This window comes from Cupressus sempervirens, chromosome 11, assembly GCF_028749045.1.
Source record: "Cupressus sempervirens isolate cs-2001-9-10 chromosome 11, ASM2874904v1, whole genome shotgun sequence".
NCBI classification, from domain to species: domain Eukaryota; kingdom Viridiplantae; phylum Streptophyta; class Pinopsida; order Cupressales; family Cupressaceae; genus Cupressus; species Cupressus sempervirens.
The window spans coordinates 280,043,908-280,061,368 of record NC_143128.1 but is presented as its reverse complement, the minus strand read 5'-3'; positions in this window follow the sequence as shown (position 1 = coordinate 280,061,368).

The window sequence follows — 17,461 nt, the reverse complement described above, 5'->3', positions numbered from 1 at the left end:
GGCTAGGTTATAATGACACTAGCCAGGGGTGACCCAGTTGTTACTGGTGTTCACGTTGCTGCTTCAGATTGCCATGGTGCCTCTATAGAAAAAATTCCCTCGCAAGTTCATCCCAAAGGATTTTAATGAGGTAATCTTGATATTATCCTTCCTTTATAAGAATTTGATGTTGCATGTGATTGGTTAGAATAACATACCTTGATTGGGTATTTTGTGGGTAGCACTCCTCCTAAAGCTATGCTCCACGAATGGATTAACAAGAGCTGGACTCCTCATGGAGTTCACCTTGACACTATGGAAAACCTTACCAAAGGTTTTTTTAAATTTTTCTTCGCTAACTCATCTCAAGCAGACATGGTCTTTAACAATGGCCCTTGGTCTATGCATTCATCTTTGCTTGTTTTTCAAAAATGGTCACGAGACTTCACAGTCTATGATGAGAAAAGCTTAGGGTTCCTATGTGGATCGAGTTCCTAGGTTTACCCTTGCCATGTTGGCCTTTCATTGAGTTCATTACCAAAACCCTTGGCAAAATTATCACAAAGGAGCCTGAGAAATTTTTAATGCTCACCCATAGAGACACATTTGCATCAAGGTTGATCTTTCCAAGGATCTTAAGGATTCTGTGGAAGTCCAAATTGGGGCTCAAACCTTCTCTCAGAAGGTGCTCTATTTGAGCATCCCCAAGACCTATTATGGGTGCTAGTCCATGGAACACAAGATCAGGGATTGCCCTTTTCCTATGGCTAGGGTTAAGCACACGCCTAAAGAAACTCCTGCCAAGCCAGCCAAAGGAAAAAAAGAAGAATGGGTTACTATTGGGTGCAAGGGTAGGGTTACCTTGAATCCCTTGGCCCCTAAATAGTCCTATGTGGCATTTTCCATGATCCGTCCTATCCCAACATGAGCATCAATTCCAGCCAGCGTAGGGATGCAAGCAATTTCCATAGAACCTATTCTAGATGTCTTGCAAGTTTCAAACCCTACTGGTTCATAGGGGATTAAGGCAACCACCAGGGCTTCTACCTCAGCTATGGTTTGTACCCCTCTTGCTACTTCTTCCATAGTGCCACAAGTAATGCAACATTATTGCAATCCTCCTAGATGTATAGAGATACCAAAGGTGAAACGATTGGCTGTAAGTTTAGAATATTTTCTTTCTAACTTCAACTAGGTTTTTACCTTCTTGCAAAATAGCTACTCCTCTCTTGACGATGAGGATGATATGGAAGAATTTTCATGGATTTTTTATCATGGAATGTTCGAGGTCTTATAGACCTCTCAAGAAAGTACTATGTCTGAGACACCTACCATAGACTTGGTAATTTAGATTTTCTCTGTCTACAAGAAGTTAAGATTTCTAGTTTCATGCTCTCTTGTTCATGCCACATCATTTGGTAGGATGGCATTATGTTTCCCTCTCAACATGAAGTTGGTAGAGGTGGTGTAATTACTCTCTTATCACCTTGTCTTTATTCTGCTATTATTTCACACAGTTTTAACCCCATGCATAGAATTATTTGGCTCTTTCTTTCCATCAGTAATCATTCTTTTGGATTCATTAATGTTTATGCTTCTAATGATGTTGTTGAAAGATCCCAAATGTGGGGCTAGTTGGCTGACAACTTGCCTCCAGCTACTCAGGTTATGTGGTGATTTCAATATGGTTGAAGAGGCCTCTAACAAAGATGGCATTCTGCCCTTTTGCTAGATAGTTAGGGAAAGGGAAGCCTGGTACTACATGTGTAATAAATTGGGCCTTTATGATCCAAATATCAACTGCTTCTAGGATAGTGTGGTTTGGCACACTTGGTCTAATTTTTGAGCTAGCTCTGATTGCATTTTAAAATGCCTTCATTGTGCCATGATTAATACACAATCTTTTTTTTTCCTTTTTTGAGGATCCTGACTTACCTATCATTCCCCTGCTAGTTGTGATATTATCTAACCACTATCCCATTTATTATGTCATTTCATGGAAAATAATTGTCCTTAAGTTTGTCAAGTCATAGTTCTTCCTCAACACGTCTGTGCTAATGCATGCTTCCACCATCACACATATTGTACATGTCTAGAATCTAGTGCCATGTTCAAATTCCTAGAATGGATGGATTCAATGGTGGAATGATACCATTACTAGAACTACTCATTTTTTGTGCATCTACGGGCATTCATTGGAAATTTTCAGAAAGTGGTCTTATGAAGCCAACACTTTTGCGTTCAAAAAATCCTCTGAGGCTCTTACCCTTAATCCATTTGATGTGGATTTGTAAATTCAGGTTTCCAAGTGTTGCCATGACAAACAAGTTGCTGATAACTATGCTGGTCGAGGAGCCCAAATCAAAGCCCATCTCCACTGGTTGGACGTTGGTGATAAATCTTCAAAAGACTTCTTCAAGGATCTTTGAGCTTGTCATACCAATGTTGGGATTAAAAGAATCAAATAAGGAATTTCTATTCTTTCTAGTCTCCCTAACACCATACAAGCATTTGTTCATCACTACGAGAACATTTTTTCTTCATATGGAAATTTAGCTACTCAGGAGGAAGCTCTCAGAAAGTGTATCTCTATTATTCCAAACTGTCTAGTAGTTGAGCAATGTGCTTTCTATGAGCAAAATCTTTCCCTTTGAGACCTTAAGGAGGTAGTCTACTCCATGGCTAATGATAAATCTCCTAGGTGCAATGGGTTTCCCTATGAATTTTACAAATACCTCTAGGAGCATATAGGTCCTGATCTGCACAAAGTTTATGTTGAATCCTTTCATACTAAAAGCTTAGCAGCCATTATAAATAAAGGAAACATCAAATTCATACCTAAAACCAGCGATCTACAAGAAATCTACAATTGGAGGCCAAATACCCTTCTAAATATGTCTTATAAGATTATTGTGAAGGAAACTTCTCTCAAAATCCAACACCTTTTGCCTTTAACTGTGTGCCCTAAGCTGGCTTTATTAAGTCCAGATATATTCTTGACAACATTATTGTTGTATGGGAAGGAATGGAGTGGGCTCACAAGTCCAATAAAAAGGCTACTTTTCTAAAAGTTGATTTTGCTAAAGCATATGATTGCATTGAATGACCCTTTATCTTGGCTATTCTCTAGGCTCTGGGTTTTGGTCCGAATTTTTTGTAGACCATGGAGATGCTCTTTAGTGATTCTAATGCTTACATTACCATCAATAAGTCACAATCAGAGACTTTTGGCCTTTTTCATTCAATCAGGAAAGGTTTCCCTTTGGCACTGATACATTATGTCCTTGTTACTGAAGGATTTAGCTATTTGCTAGCTCATTTTATGTCTTCTAGGATGGTTCATGGCATTTCCTTACTTGAATTATCTTCCCAGTTAGTCAATGGTCACTTTGTGGATGATTCCTTTCTCACTCTTTTGGAGGATGAAGAAAACATCAACAATGCCTTAAGTTGCTTTTACACCTTTTGTCAAGCCTCTAGATCTACTATTCAATGGCATAAAATGCTCTGCTTTCGATAGTCATTCTTGCTAGCTCGACCTTGGCTCAGCTAGTTTGAATGGAAATGGGTGACTCACAGGGAGATTTTCCACTTTCTTGGCATTCCTTTTGCTTTCCAAGCTTTGCCTGTTGAACTTTAGAATGTTGTGCTTGCCAAGATCACCAAGAAGCTTGAAAATTGGCTTACAAAACTACTCTCCCTTATTGGCAAATTTTGAATTTTCTCAAAGGTTCTTATGGCTACTAATGTCTATTATTCATCTTGTTGGGCTCCTTCCAAAGAATCCTACCAAAAATTGGAAAGATTGCTTAGAACTTTTCTCTAGGCTTTTGGTTCCGATCATCATGGCTTTCATAGAGTTTCCTAGAATTTTTGTTGTCTTCCAAAAGAATTTGGTGATCTTTGCCTATGTTCCACATAGAAACAAGGCCTTTCTCTTTATGGTAAATAGATTATTCATGTCATGATTGGAGATGAAGCTTGGAAGATTTTAGTTCGACATTGCATATCTTTTGGCTTTTTTTTCAACATGCCTCTTAGGAAAGAGATTGGTTTCCACACCCTTCTCATCATGCATGAGCTAGTGACCATATAGGGCTTGTTTGTTATCAAGAGCATATGGAAAGCCTAGGAAGTTATCAAGCCTTGGCTTTGATGGGTTGGTGATGAGTTCTGCAATGGCCTCTCCTTGAATTAGTAGAACATTTGGTGATCTTCCTTGTTTTCCATGTGGGGTACTCCCCTTGCCAAGACTCAAGGTGATAGTGCTCTGTGTTTTTTCAAATGAGGCATCAAAACTCCCAAGGATCTCTTCTCGAGGGTTACCATGAGATTCAGATCCTAGGAAGATATGCAAGTCCAGTACCACCTTATGCATTTAGATCGGCAAACTTTTGACCTATTGCTCTCTTCAATTATACTTCACTTAACTCATAAAGTGGGTATTCAGTCTATTTGACCTTGGTGGCATGATTGGATGTGGTATCTGGCCACTCCTTTTTCCAATTATAAGCCAAGTCTGGGCTATAGATGGCTATTGCCCCATCCTCTGATGGTGGATATGCGCAATCAAGGATGGCATTCACAATCTTCTCTTTCTCAATGGATAAAATGCTTTGATATCATTTGGAGTGCTATTAAGAACCAAAGATTGCCCATTTTTCTTGGTGTCTTTCCTTCCAAGGTCTTCCCCTAGGGTCTCGGCTTAAGCATATTGGGGTTCTATATCCCAAAAGCCCTTTATTTTGGCAACCAGAGTCTATCATACATATCTTCTAGTTTTGTAGGCATGCACAAAATTATTGGCACTGGATTCATGATTTTTGCAAGCCATTTAGGCCTAAACCCTTTTCTTGGCACATGGTTATGCTATGTGATTCTCCTAGAATCCCTTAGAAATTCACCCAAATTTGCTATACTTTCAAGATGGAAATTTTGTTTGATTTATGGAAAGATAGGAATATTATTCTTTTCACACGTAGTTTTTTGTATATTAATATTGCCATGTACACTAAGCTGTGCATTAGTAATAATGTAATTATGCATATTCAAGTGCAAGTAAACAAAGTTACCCTAGAGGTAGCTCACCTATAGGAGTTGCTGAATCATTGGGGCAATGTCCCCTGCACTATTGCCAGAGTTCCTCCAAATGCCTCGAAAAACACTTTGACACCTCGTGGCCACCATCCGCGGTGCCATTCCCTAGGTCACCAATCTCCTAGTGGTGGCGATGGTGGATGGAGGTACCGCTCAGCATCCTCACCCCATGTTGGCTCTAGCTAGTCCCTAGCTCCTCCTCCTGGTGCTCGATAGATGCTTTCTAAGAAATGGCCTTTCCTAGAACTAGCAATTTCTCCTCTGTGGCTAGAGATAAAAGATGTAGAGGTTTCCATTGATCCTCTTATTGCTGATGATGATGATAGTTGGACTATTCCCTGCCCATCCCCCAATCCCAAGGATGATTGGGGCTTTCATGATCATGATGAACCACCACCCTTAACAACCACTACTTTAGCCACCTGAGGTTGCTTTATATTTCTTTTTGATGAATATTGTCTAATTCAGACTACAGCTGTGTGAACTTATTCGTGGGGTGATCTTGTATCCTTTGACCCTTTTTTGTGAATTTCAACCTAGTAAATTACTTATTAACAGAAAAGGACTATTCATCAAAAATAAAAATAAATAGATGTTTATATAGGTAACAACATACACCACAATGATAAAATTGTGAGCCTCACCTCTTATGATGAAAAAAAATTATAAATTATTAAAATAATTTATTCTCAATTAATTGTTTTCATTGAAAAATGGTTTAATTGAAAAGGAAACTTCTTTTACCAATAAATTCTATGGGCCAATATTGTTGGCCTTCAAAGGTCAAATAGATGTCACTAATTTTGTAATGGGGAGAACAAATCTTCCCATCAACTTCATAAATTAGCAAATGGATTCTAGAAATTTCTTAGAATCTTGGGAGTACTTAGTTTACAATTAGGAATGTAAGATAAGAATAAATTACACCTTGCTACTTCTATCAAGGTTTGAAGTTTAGCTAGGAAATATATTTTTTCAATAATCTCAACGCTTAGTTGATCTTCCACTAACTTTTAATTTTATTTTTTTAATTATTATTTTCATTTGCTATTTATAGATTGAAAATAATTATATAAAAGAATGCATTTTAAAAAGAAAGTAATATGTATAAAATATTTTACAATTTACTATTATATAAGTTATAATTTGTTTGATGAACAGTTCCTTTTCAAAATTAGAATTTATTGATTTTTCATGAGATATTTTAACTTAGATTTAATAAACTCTTTGCTTATTATACACATTAAAATAAAACAAGATAAAATGCATAATTAAATAAAAGAATATTGAAATAATTATAATTTTAGATGAAGAATATTTTGAACTTAATAATTATATATAAGTTAATTTTTTTTATTAAATTCAAATCTTATTATTTAACCTTATAAAAAATGATTAAGATTATCTATGTATGCATATTTTATTTAAAATTACTATATCTAAACTATGCAAATTAGTCACTAGTGGTAGCATTATTTATATGTTTCATTATGTTATTATGATAAACAAATTATACAATTTAACAAATAAAATAGTAAATATAATTTCTTGAAATTATTATGCATTTAACTTTTAATTAATATTTATTTAAGATAACTTATTTTATTTTTCAATAGTAATATATAAAAACATTAAAAAAAGTGTTGAATTGAAATGAATACAATTTTAACTTTGAGAGATATTTTAGGAGCCCAATACATTTGATATCAGATGTGATATCATGCATTTGAGTATTAGTGAATATCATTTATTCTGGGTGACCAATACTCTTGATATCAAATGTGGTATCAAAATCATGGATATCTTCTAATTGAATCTAGATCATTAAAACTTGTCATTCCTAATATTACCAATGGTGTAATATATGTCTTGTGTTTATCCTCCCTAGCTAAGAGGGAACGTTCATGTGTGGCAACTTCAGTTGGCTAAAATTCTATGCTATACATTTTGAGTAAGTTTTGTACTTAAATTATGAGAATATGTATTTTGTGAGACTTACAACTGAGTGCTTGGATGTCATTAAATTGACTATCTTTGACTTGTCTGTCTAGATGTATTATGGGTATGAAGTAAGTATGTAGTTTGTCAGATTGACAACTAGGAGCTTAGATATCATCAAATTGAGTATTTTTGGGTTCTTTGTATAAATGCATAATATGTATTTTAATAATTAAGAACTTAGATATCATCTCTTTGATTATCTTTGGGTTATTCAAAATACTAATCATAATTTACCTTTGATTATCAAAATGTATTTATCCTATGTGGAACGAGTTCCCAAGTTTACCCTAGCCATGTTGGCCTTTCATTGAGTTCATTACCAAAACCCTTAGCAAATTTATCATAAAGGAGCCTAAGAAATTTTTAATGCTCGCCCATAGAGACACATTTGCATCAAGGTTGATCTTTCCAAGGATCTTAAGGATTTTGAGGAAATCCAAATTGGAGCTCAAACCTTCTCTCAAAAGGTGCTCTATTTGAGCCTCCCCAAGACCTGTTATGGGTGCCAGTCCATGAAACACAAGATGAAGGATTGCCCTTTGGCTATGGCTAGGGTTAAGCCCATGCCTAAAGAAGCTCCTGCCAAGCCAACCGAAGCGGAAAAAAAGAATGGGTTACTGTTGGGTGCAAGGGTAGGGTTACTTTGAATCCCTTGGCACCTAAATAGTCCTATGTGGCAGTCACCATGATCCCTCCAATCCCAACAAGAGCATCAATTCCAACTAGCATAGGGATGCAAGTAGTTTACATAGCACCTATTCTAGGTGTCTCACTGGTTTCAAACCCTACTGGTTCACAGGGGATTAAGGCAACCACAAGGGCTTCTACCTTAGCTATGGTTTGTACCCCTCTTGCTACTTCTTCCATAGTGCTACAAGCAATGCAACATTCTCATAGTCCTCCTAGACGTACAAAGATACCAAAGGTGAAATGACTAGCTGTAAGTTTAGAATATTTTTCTTCTAACTTCAACTACATTTCTATCTTGTTGCAAAATAGCTACTCCTCTCTTGAGGATGAGGATGATATGGAATAATTTTCATGGATTTTTTTATCATGGAATATTTGAGGTCTTATAGACCTCTTTAGAAAATACTATGTCCGAGACACCTACCATAGACTTGGTAATTTAGATTTTCTCTATTTGCAAGAAGTTAAGATTTCTAGTTTCATGGTCTATCATTTGGTAGGATGTCGTTAGGTTTTCTTCTCAACACGAAGTTGGCAGAGGTGGTTTATTTACTCTCTTGTCACCTTGTCTTCATTATGCTATTATTTTGCACAGTTCTAACCCCATGCATAGAATTATTTGGCTCTTGCTTTCCATCAATAATAATTCTTTTGGAGTCATTAATTTTTATGCTTCTAATGATATGGAAAGATCCCAGATGTGGGGTTGGCTAGCTAACAACTTGCCTCTAGCTAGTTAGGTTATGTGTGGTGACTACAATATGGTTGAAGTGGCCTCTGACAAAGATAGCATTCTGCCCTTTTGCTAGATACTTGGCGAAAGGGAAGCCTACTAATACATGTGTAATAAATTGGGCCTTTATGATCCCAATATCAACTACCACCAGGATAGTGGGGTTTGGCACACTTGGTCCAATTTTTGAGCTAGCTCTGACAGCATTTTAAAATGCCTTCATCGTGCCATGATTACTACACAATATTTTTTTTTCCTTTTTTGAGGATCATGACTTACCTATCATTCCCCTACTAGATGTGACATTATCTAACCACTACCCATTTATTATGTCATTTCATGCCAAACAACTATCCTAAAATTTGTCAAGTCATAGTTCTTCCTCAACACGTCTATGCTGATGCATGCTTCCACCATCACACATATCCTATGTGTCTACAATCTAGTGCCATGTTCACATTCTCAAAATAGATGGATTCAATGGTGGAATAATACCATTACCAGAACTACTCATTTTTTGTGCATCTATGGGCATTAGTTGGCAGTTTTCAAAAAGTGGTCACATGAAGCCAACACTTTTGTGCTCAAAAAGGCCTCTGAGTCTCTCACCCTTAATCCATTTTATGTGGATTTACGAATTCCAAGAGTTTCCATGAGAAACAAGTTGCTTATAACTATGCCACTCGAGGATCCTAAATCAAAGCCCATCTGCACTAGTTAGAGGTTGGCGATAAATCTTTGAAAGACTTCTTCTAGGATCTTTGAGCTTGTCATACCAATGTTGGGATTAAAAAAAACAAATAAGGAATTGGTATTCTTTCTAGTCTACCTAACATCCTACAAGGATTTGTTCATCACATTGAGAACATTTTTTCTTCATAGGGAAATTTAGCTACTTAGGAGGAAGCTCTTAGAAAGTGTATCTTTGTTACTCCAAACTACCTAGCAATTGAGCAATGTGCTTTCTGTGAGCAGATTCTTTCCCTTTGAGACCTTAAGGAGGTAGTCTACTCCATGGCTAATGATAAATCCCTTGGGTGCAATGGGTTTCCCTGTGAATTTTACAAACACCTCTAGGGGCATATAGGTCTTGATCTGCACAAAGTTCATTTTGAATCCTATCATAGTAAAAGCTTAGTAGCCATTATAAATAAAGGAAACATCAAATTCATACCTACAGCTAGCAATCTAGAGGACATCTATAATTGGAGGTGCATTACCCTTCTAAATATGTCTTATAAGATTATTGTGAAGGAAACTTCTCTGAAAATCTAGCACCTCTTACCTTTAAGTGTGTGCCCACAACTGGCTTTATTAAGTCACGATATATTCTTGACAACATTATTGTTTTATGGGAAGGAACGGAGTGGGCTCACAAGTCCAATAAAAAGCCTACTTTTCTAAAAGTTGATTTTGCTAAAGCCTATGATTGCATTGAATGACCCTTTACCTTGGCTATGCTCTTGGCTCTAGGTTTTGGTCCCAATTTTTTGTAGTCCATGGAGATGCTCTTTGGTGATGCTAATGCTTGAATTACATTGAATAAGTCACAATTAGAGGCTTTTGGCCTTTTTTCATTGAATCAAGCAAGGTTTCCCTTTGGCACTGATACTTTATGTCCTTGTTGCTGAAGGATTTGGCTATTTTCTAGCTCACTCTATGTCTTCTAGGATGGTTCATGGCATTTCCTTGCTTGAAATATCTTCCCAATTATTCAATGGTCACTTTGTGAATATTCCTTTCTCACTCTTTTGGAGGATGAAGAAAACATCAACAATGCCTTAAGTTGCTTGGACACCTTTTGTCAAGCCTCTGGATTTGCTATTTAATGGCATAAAATGCTTTGCTTTTGAAAGTCATTCTTGCCAGCTCCACCTTGGCTTAGCTAGTTTGAATGGAAATTGGTTACTCACAGGGAGATTTTTCACTTTCTTAGCATTCCTTTTGCTTTCCAGGCTTCTCCTATTGAACTTTGAAATGTTTTGCTTGCCAAGACCACCAAGAAGCTTGAAAATTGGCTTACAAAACTACTCTCCCTTATTGGAAAATTTTGAATTTTCTCAAAGGATCTTGCAGATACTCATGTCTATTATTCTTCTTGTTGGGCTCCCTCCAAAGAATCCTACCAAAAATTGGAAAGATTGCTCAAAAATTCTCTCTAGGCTTCTGGTTCCATTCATCATGGCTTTCATAGAGTTGCCTAGAATTTTTATTGTCTCCCAAAATAATTTGTTGATCTTGGCTTGCTTTCCACATAGAAACAAGACCTTGCTCTTTGTGCTAAATATATTATTCATGCCATGACTAGAGATGAAGCTTGGAAGATTTTGGTTCGACATTGCATATCTTTTGGCTTTCTTTTCAACAGGCCTATTAGGAAAGGGATTGGTTACCACACCCTTTTCATCATGTGTAAGCCAGTGACCATAAAGGGCTTGTTTGTTATCAAGAGCATATGGAAAGCCTAGGAAGCTATCAAGCCTTGGCTTTGATGGGCTAGTGATGAGTTTTCCAATAGCCTCTCCTTGAATTAGTAGAACATTTGGTGATCTTCCTTATTTTCCATGTGATCTTCCTTGTTTTCCATGTAGGGTACTCCCCTTGCCAAGACTCAAGGTGATAGTGCTCTGTGTTTTTTCAAATGAGGCATCAAAACTCCCAAGGATCTCTTCTCGAGGGTTACCATGAGATTCAGATCCTAGGAAGATATGCAAGTCCAGTACCACCTTATGCATTCAGATCGACAAACTTTTGACCTATTTCTCTCTTCAATTATAGTTAACTTAACTCATAAAGTGGGTATTTAGTCTATTTGACCTTGGTGGCATGATTGGATGTGGTAACTTGCCACTCCTTTTTCTAATTATAAGCCAAGTCTGGGCTATAGATGGCTTTTACCCAATCTTTTGATGGTGCAGATGCTCAATCAGGGATGTCATTCACAATATTCTCTTTGTCAATGGAGAAAATGCTTTGATATCATTTGGAGTTTTATTAAGAACCCAAGATTGCCCATTTTTCTTGGTGTCTTGCCTTCCAAGGTATTCCCCTAGGCTCTCGGCTTAAGAATATTGGGGTTCTAGATCCCAGATGCCCTTTTTTTGGGCAATTAGAGTCTATCATGCATATCTTCTAGTTTTGTAGGCATGCACATAATTATCGGTACTAGTTTCATGATTTGCTTAAGCCATTCAAGCCTAAACCCTTTTCTTGGCACATGGTTATGCTAGGTGATTCTCCTAGAATCCCTTAGAAATTCACCTAGATTTGGTACACTTTTAGGATGGAAATTTTGTTTACTCTATGGAAAGATAGGAATATTGTTCTTTCCACACACAATTTTTTGGATATTAATATTTCCATGTACACTAAGTTGTGCGTTTGTAATAATGTAATTACGTAGATTCAAGTGCAAGCAAACAAAGTTACCTTAGAGGTGGCTCACCTATAGGAGTTTCTGAATCACTGGGGCAATGTCCCCTACACTATTGCCAGAGTTCCTCCAAATGCCTTAACAAACACTTCGAGACCTCATGGCCACTAGCTATAGTGCCATTCCTTAAGTCACCACTCACACACCCCACACTCCTAGGCTCTAGCTAGTCCCTAGCTCCTCCTCCTAGTGCTCAGCAAATGCTTTTTGGGAAATGGCCTTGCCTAGATCTAGCGATTTCTCCTCTATAGCCAAAGATAAAAGATGTAAAGGTTGCCATTGATCCTCTTGCTGCTGATGATGATGATAGTTGGACTATTCCCAACCTGTTCCCAAATCCCAAGGATGATTGGGGCTTTCATGATCATGTTGAATCACCATCCTCGACAACCACTACTTTCACCACCTGAGGTTGCTTTATATTTTTTTTGATGAATAGTGTCTGATTCAAACTGTAGCTGTGTGAACTTATTCATGGGGTGATCTTGTATCCTTCGACCCTTTTTTGTGAATTGTAACTTAGTATATTATTTATTAATAGAAAAGGACTATTCATCAAAAAAAAAAAAAAAAGATGTTTATATAGGTAACAACATACACCACAATAATAAAATTGTGAGCCTCACCTCTTATGATGAAAAACATATTATAGATTATTATAATAATTTATTCTCAATTAATTATTTTAATTGAAAAATGGTTTAATTGAAAAGGAAACTTCTTTTACCAATAAATTCTATGGGCCAATATTGTTGGTCTTCAAAGGTCAAATAGAAGTCAATAATTTTGTAATAGGGAGGACAAATCTTCCCGTCGACTTCATAAATTAGCAAATGGATTTTGGAAATTTCTTAGAATCTTGGGAGTACTTTGGTTACAATTAATAATGTAATATAAGAATAAATTACACCTTGCTACTTCTATCAAGGTTTGAAGCTTAGTTAGGAAATATATTCTTTCAATAATCTCAATGCTTAGTTGATCTTCCACTTACGTTTAATTATTTTTTAAAAAATTATTATTTTCATTTGTTATTTATAGATTTAAAATAATTATATAAAAGAATGCATTTTTAAAAAAAGTAATATGGATAAAAAATTTTACAATTTACTGTTATATAAGTTATAAATTGTTTGATGAATAGTTCCTTTTCAAAATTAGACTTTATTGATTTTTCATGAGACATTTTAAGTTACATTTAATCTTAAACTCTTTGCTTATTATACACATTAAAATAAAAAAAGATAAAATGCATAATTAAATAAAAGAATATTGAAATAATTATAACTTTAGATGAAGAATATTTTGAACTTAATAGTTATATAAATTAATTTTTTTATTAAACTAAAATCTTATTATTTAACCTTATAAAAAATTATTAAGATTATCTATGTATATATATTTTATTTAAAATTATTATACCTAAACTATGCAAATTAGTCACTAATGGTAGCATTATTTATTTGTTTCATTTTGTTATTATGATAAACAAATTATACAATTTAACAAATAAAATATAAATATAACTTTTTGAAATTATTATGCCTTTAACTTTTAATTAATATTTATTTAAGATAACTTATTTTATTTTTCAATAGTAATATATAAAATCATAAAAAAAGTGTTGAATTGAAATGAATACAATTTTAACTTTGACAGATATTTTATTTTTTTAATCTATAAATATTTGAATAATCTACATAGACTTTACTTATAAACTTCTACAATAAGTTAGTTACTTCTTTATAATCTTACTTAGAATTTAAGGACTAACCTAATATAAAAGTTTCAACTTCAAATTTATTCATAAATTAGAATCACTAATTATAATGTTTTTAAAATAAATATATAGTCACTAAATTAATTGCCTAAATATATCTACCAGTTAGTTTGACATTGCACTATTGGTGTGCAATCACTAGTTTTAAAAACATTTAAGTGTAAGGAACATTGAATGAAAATATTCAAACTATGTGAGTAAAGCCTGTTAATTGACACGAAATAAAATCCTTAGAAGCATCAAAACTGAAATAATATAATTAGAGGAGAGGAAAATTGAAAAATATGATGGGAGTGAAAGGAGGTTAAGGAGGGACTCTGACAAGTCACACTAGAACTCAAAGTTCCTAGTATGCCAGTTACAACAAGCCAAAGTGAGTAGAAATTGACCTAAGCAAATGTGAAGGATGGATTGCATAGGTAGTTTAGTGAAGATAGACAACTCTACTTTGGTATTAGGTGGACAATAGGCATGAGAAGAAATTTCCCATGTTTATTAATTATAAGATAAGTCCATCTGATGGTGCACCCATTAGGAAGGTAGATAACTACCTACACCAAGAACTAATGAATACCAAAGAATGAAATAGTAGATATACTAGCACTTGCACATTTCAGGGGTACAAGGGTTGCACCAATATATATATATATATATATATATATATATATATATATATATATATATATATATAATTTAAGATAAGTCCATCTGACGATGCACCCATTGGGAAGGTAGATAACTACCTACACCAAGCACCAATAAATACCAAAAATTGAAATAGTAGATATACTAGCACTTGCACCTTTCAAGGGTACAAATTTTGTGCCAATACATACATACATACATACATACATATCTATGTGTGTGTTTGTGTGTATACACACACACACACACACACACACATATGTATATATGTAAATATGCATATGTATATATACATATATATGTATACACACACACATATATACATATGTATATATATACATATACATCTCTCTCTCTCTCTCTCTCTCTCTCTCTCTCTCTCTCTCTATTATTTCCTATATGAAATGATCTATGTACCTATTTGCAATAAATAATTTAAAAATGTCTACATTTCATCATATCTATCTCTTCCTCTCCATCTTACTCTATATTTCTATATCTCTCCTCTGTATATCCACATGTCTCTTTTTCATAGTCCTATACTTTTATTTATATTTATCTTCTACAAAAGTAGACTTATTTCTCCCTCCCTATCTCTATTTATCTTAGCCCCCTCTCTACCATTCACCTCTCATTATCTATATTCTATTTTTTCTTTTATCTTCTATGTGTACCTATCTATACACTATCTACACCTCATATGTATTCATTATTCTCTTTTTTTTTTTCTCCACTCTACTATATCCTCTTCATATTTCTCTCCCTCCTACTACCTTTTTCTTTTCCTTCCTCTTCATATTTATCTCCCTCATACACACTTTCTTTTGCTATTTTTCCTTGCCTATTTTTTTTTTATCAATATCAATCTTTTCACCTCTCTATCTCTCTTCTCTCTTCATCTTCTAGATCTTATTCACTCTCCTTTGCCTCTCTCCCCTTATCGCTCCCAATATCTCCTTACCCTTTTTATTATCGTTTCTTATATATGAAATGAACAACCTAGCCTTTTAAAATGCACATAATATATCATCTTTACTATAAAATTGAAAACCTACAAATCTATTGACTAATATAAGTTAGGTTAGTTGATAAGTGCATTGAATATTTACTTTGTAAAAATGCTTCATCTTATTCCCTCACCATATTAAGGCTTGGATTGTTTGGATTTAAAATTTATTACAATTTCAATGTTTTTGACTAAAATTTGTACATTTATAGTTTTAATATATATCTACCATTGGCTCAACATTAAACCTTATTGGGGTGCAATCACTAGTTTTAGAAACATTTAAGTGTAAGGATCATTGAATGAGAGTATTTAGATTGTGTGAGTAAAGTTCATTAATGGACATGTAATAGAATCCTTAGAAGTAGAGAAAGTAGAATAATATAATTCAAAAGGAGGAAAACTAAAAAATTTATGGGATTAGAAAGGAGGTTGAGTTAAGAAGGGACTTCAATCAATCACACTAACTTCTAGTGTGTCAATTATGCTGGGACAAAGTGAGTAGAAAATGACCTAAGAAAAAGTGAAGGATGGATTATACAAGAAGTTTAGGGCCCATTTGGTTACTGGAATATCAAGAGAATTGGCATTGAAAATTAGAATAAGAATTATATTCTCTGTTTGGTTGGCAGAATTGGAATGTAGAATAGGATTACGAATTCCCAAAATAGCCCAAAATGAGCTTTTGTCTAATCCCAAAAATCCTTGTAATTGGAATGCCCCTTCCCATTCTCAATCTCATTTAATCATATTTGAAAATCTATCAGGTCCATGTTAGGCGTTGATATTTTTGGGGTTAGTTTGAACTCCTGCTCATTGTGCTATTTGTGAAGAAAGCACCGTTTCTACTCATTCTACTGTTTGTATATTTCAGAAATATTTCAGAAAGTTGCTTTAGTAAAGTAGAATGGATTCAATTGGCATTGTTGTAAAGGGGAATGAGCATGTCGAGTATAATTTTGTCTCCATAACTACATCGGAACTGTATAAAAATAATATAGGATTAAATGATTTCTTCTAGCAAATCGTTTGCTTGGCATCTGCACAAGATTTGATTTTATTCTTTCTAGCTTCAAATTTTAAACTTCACTGATTTGGGGCTAACATTGGCACTGACGTGGACTTGTGGGCCATAGAAGGAAAAAAAATAGTAGGGCTCATTCCTCTCCATTTTGTAGAAACTAGTATTTTTAGCACAAATCCAATCCTTTCCCTATTGCCAAAGCTTTCTATGTCTACCCTTGATACTGGCTTTCATATACGGGAAATCCCCAAATTTAGATTCATCATCAATATGAAGATAGGTATTCAAAATAAAATACCATGCAAACCAAACAAGAATAGGATTGGTCTTTTCCATTCCCATTCTCCATTTTTATTCCTATTCCAAATTTCCATTATAAATCTCTATTCCTATGCTTGCAACCAAACGGGCCCTTAGTGAAGATAGAAAACTCTACTCTTATATTAGGTGTAAAATAGGTAGGATAAGAACTTTCTCATGTTTATTAATTATAATAGACATAAATCTGATGATGCACCCATTGTAAAGGTAGATAACTACACACCAAACACCAATGAATACCAAAAAATGAAGCAGTAAATATACTAGAATTTGTAGCTTTCAGGGGTACAAGGGTTGTATTAATATATAATATGACTATATGAAAATTCTAGTATATCTACTGCTTCATTTTTTGGTATGTGTGTGTGTATTTGTGTGTGTTTATGTGTGTGTGTGTGTGTGTGTGTGCGCGCGCGCGCGTGTGTGTGTGTGTGTGTGTTTGTGTGTGTGTGTGTGTATAGTTATATTATAGCATATTTATATATCTATATCTCTCTCTATTTTTATTTACATATTTTTATCTCCAATTCATACACTCTCCATGTCTACCTCTGTATCCCTATATTTGTATCTTTCTTACTCATGCACGTAGACATTCTTTCTTTCTCCCTACCTATTGCTATCTTATTTGTTGCCTTGTAAATATTTATATATATATATGTCCCTCCTGTCCTCTCTCCTCTAACTATTTATGTCCCTCTTTTCCCCTTCCTCTCTTTCTATTCCTTCATGACTATTCTTTTCTTTGATCT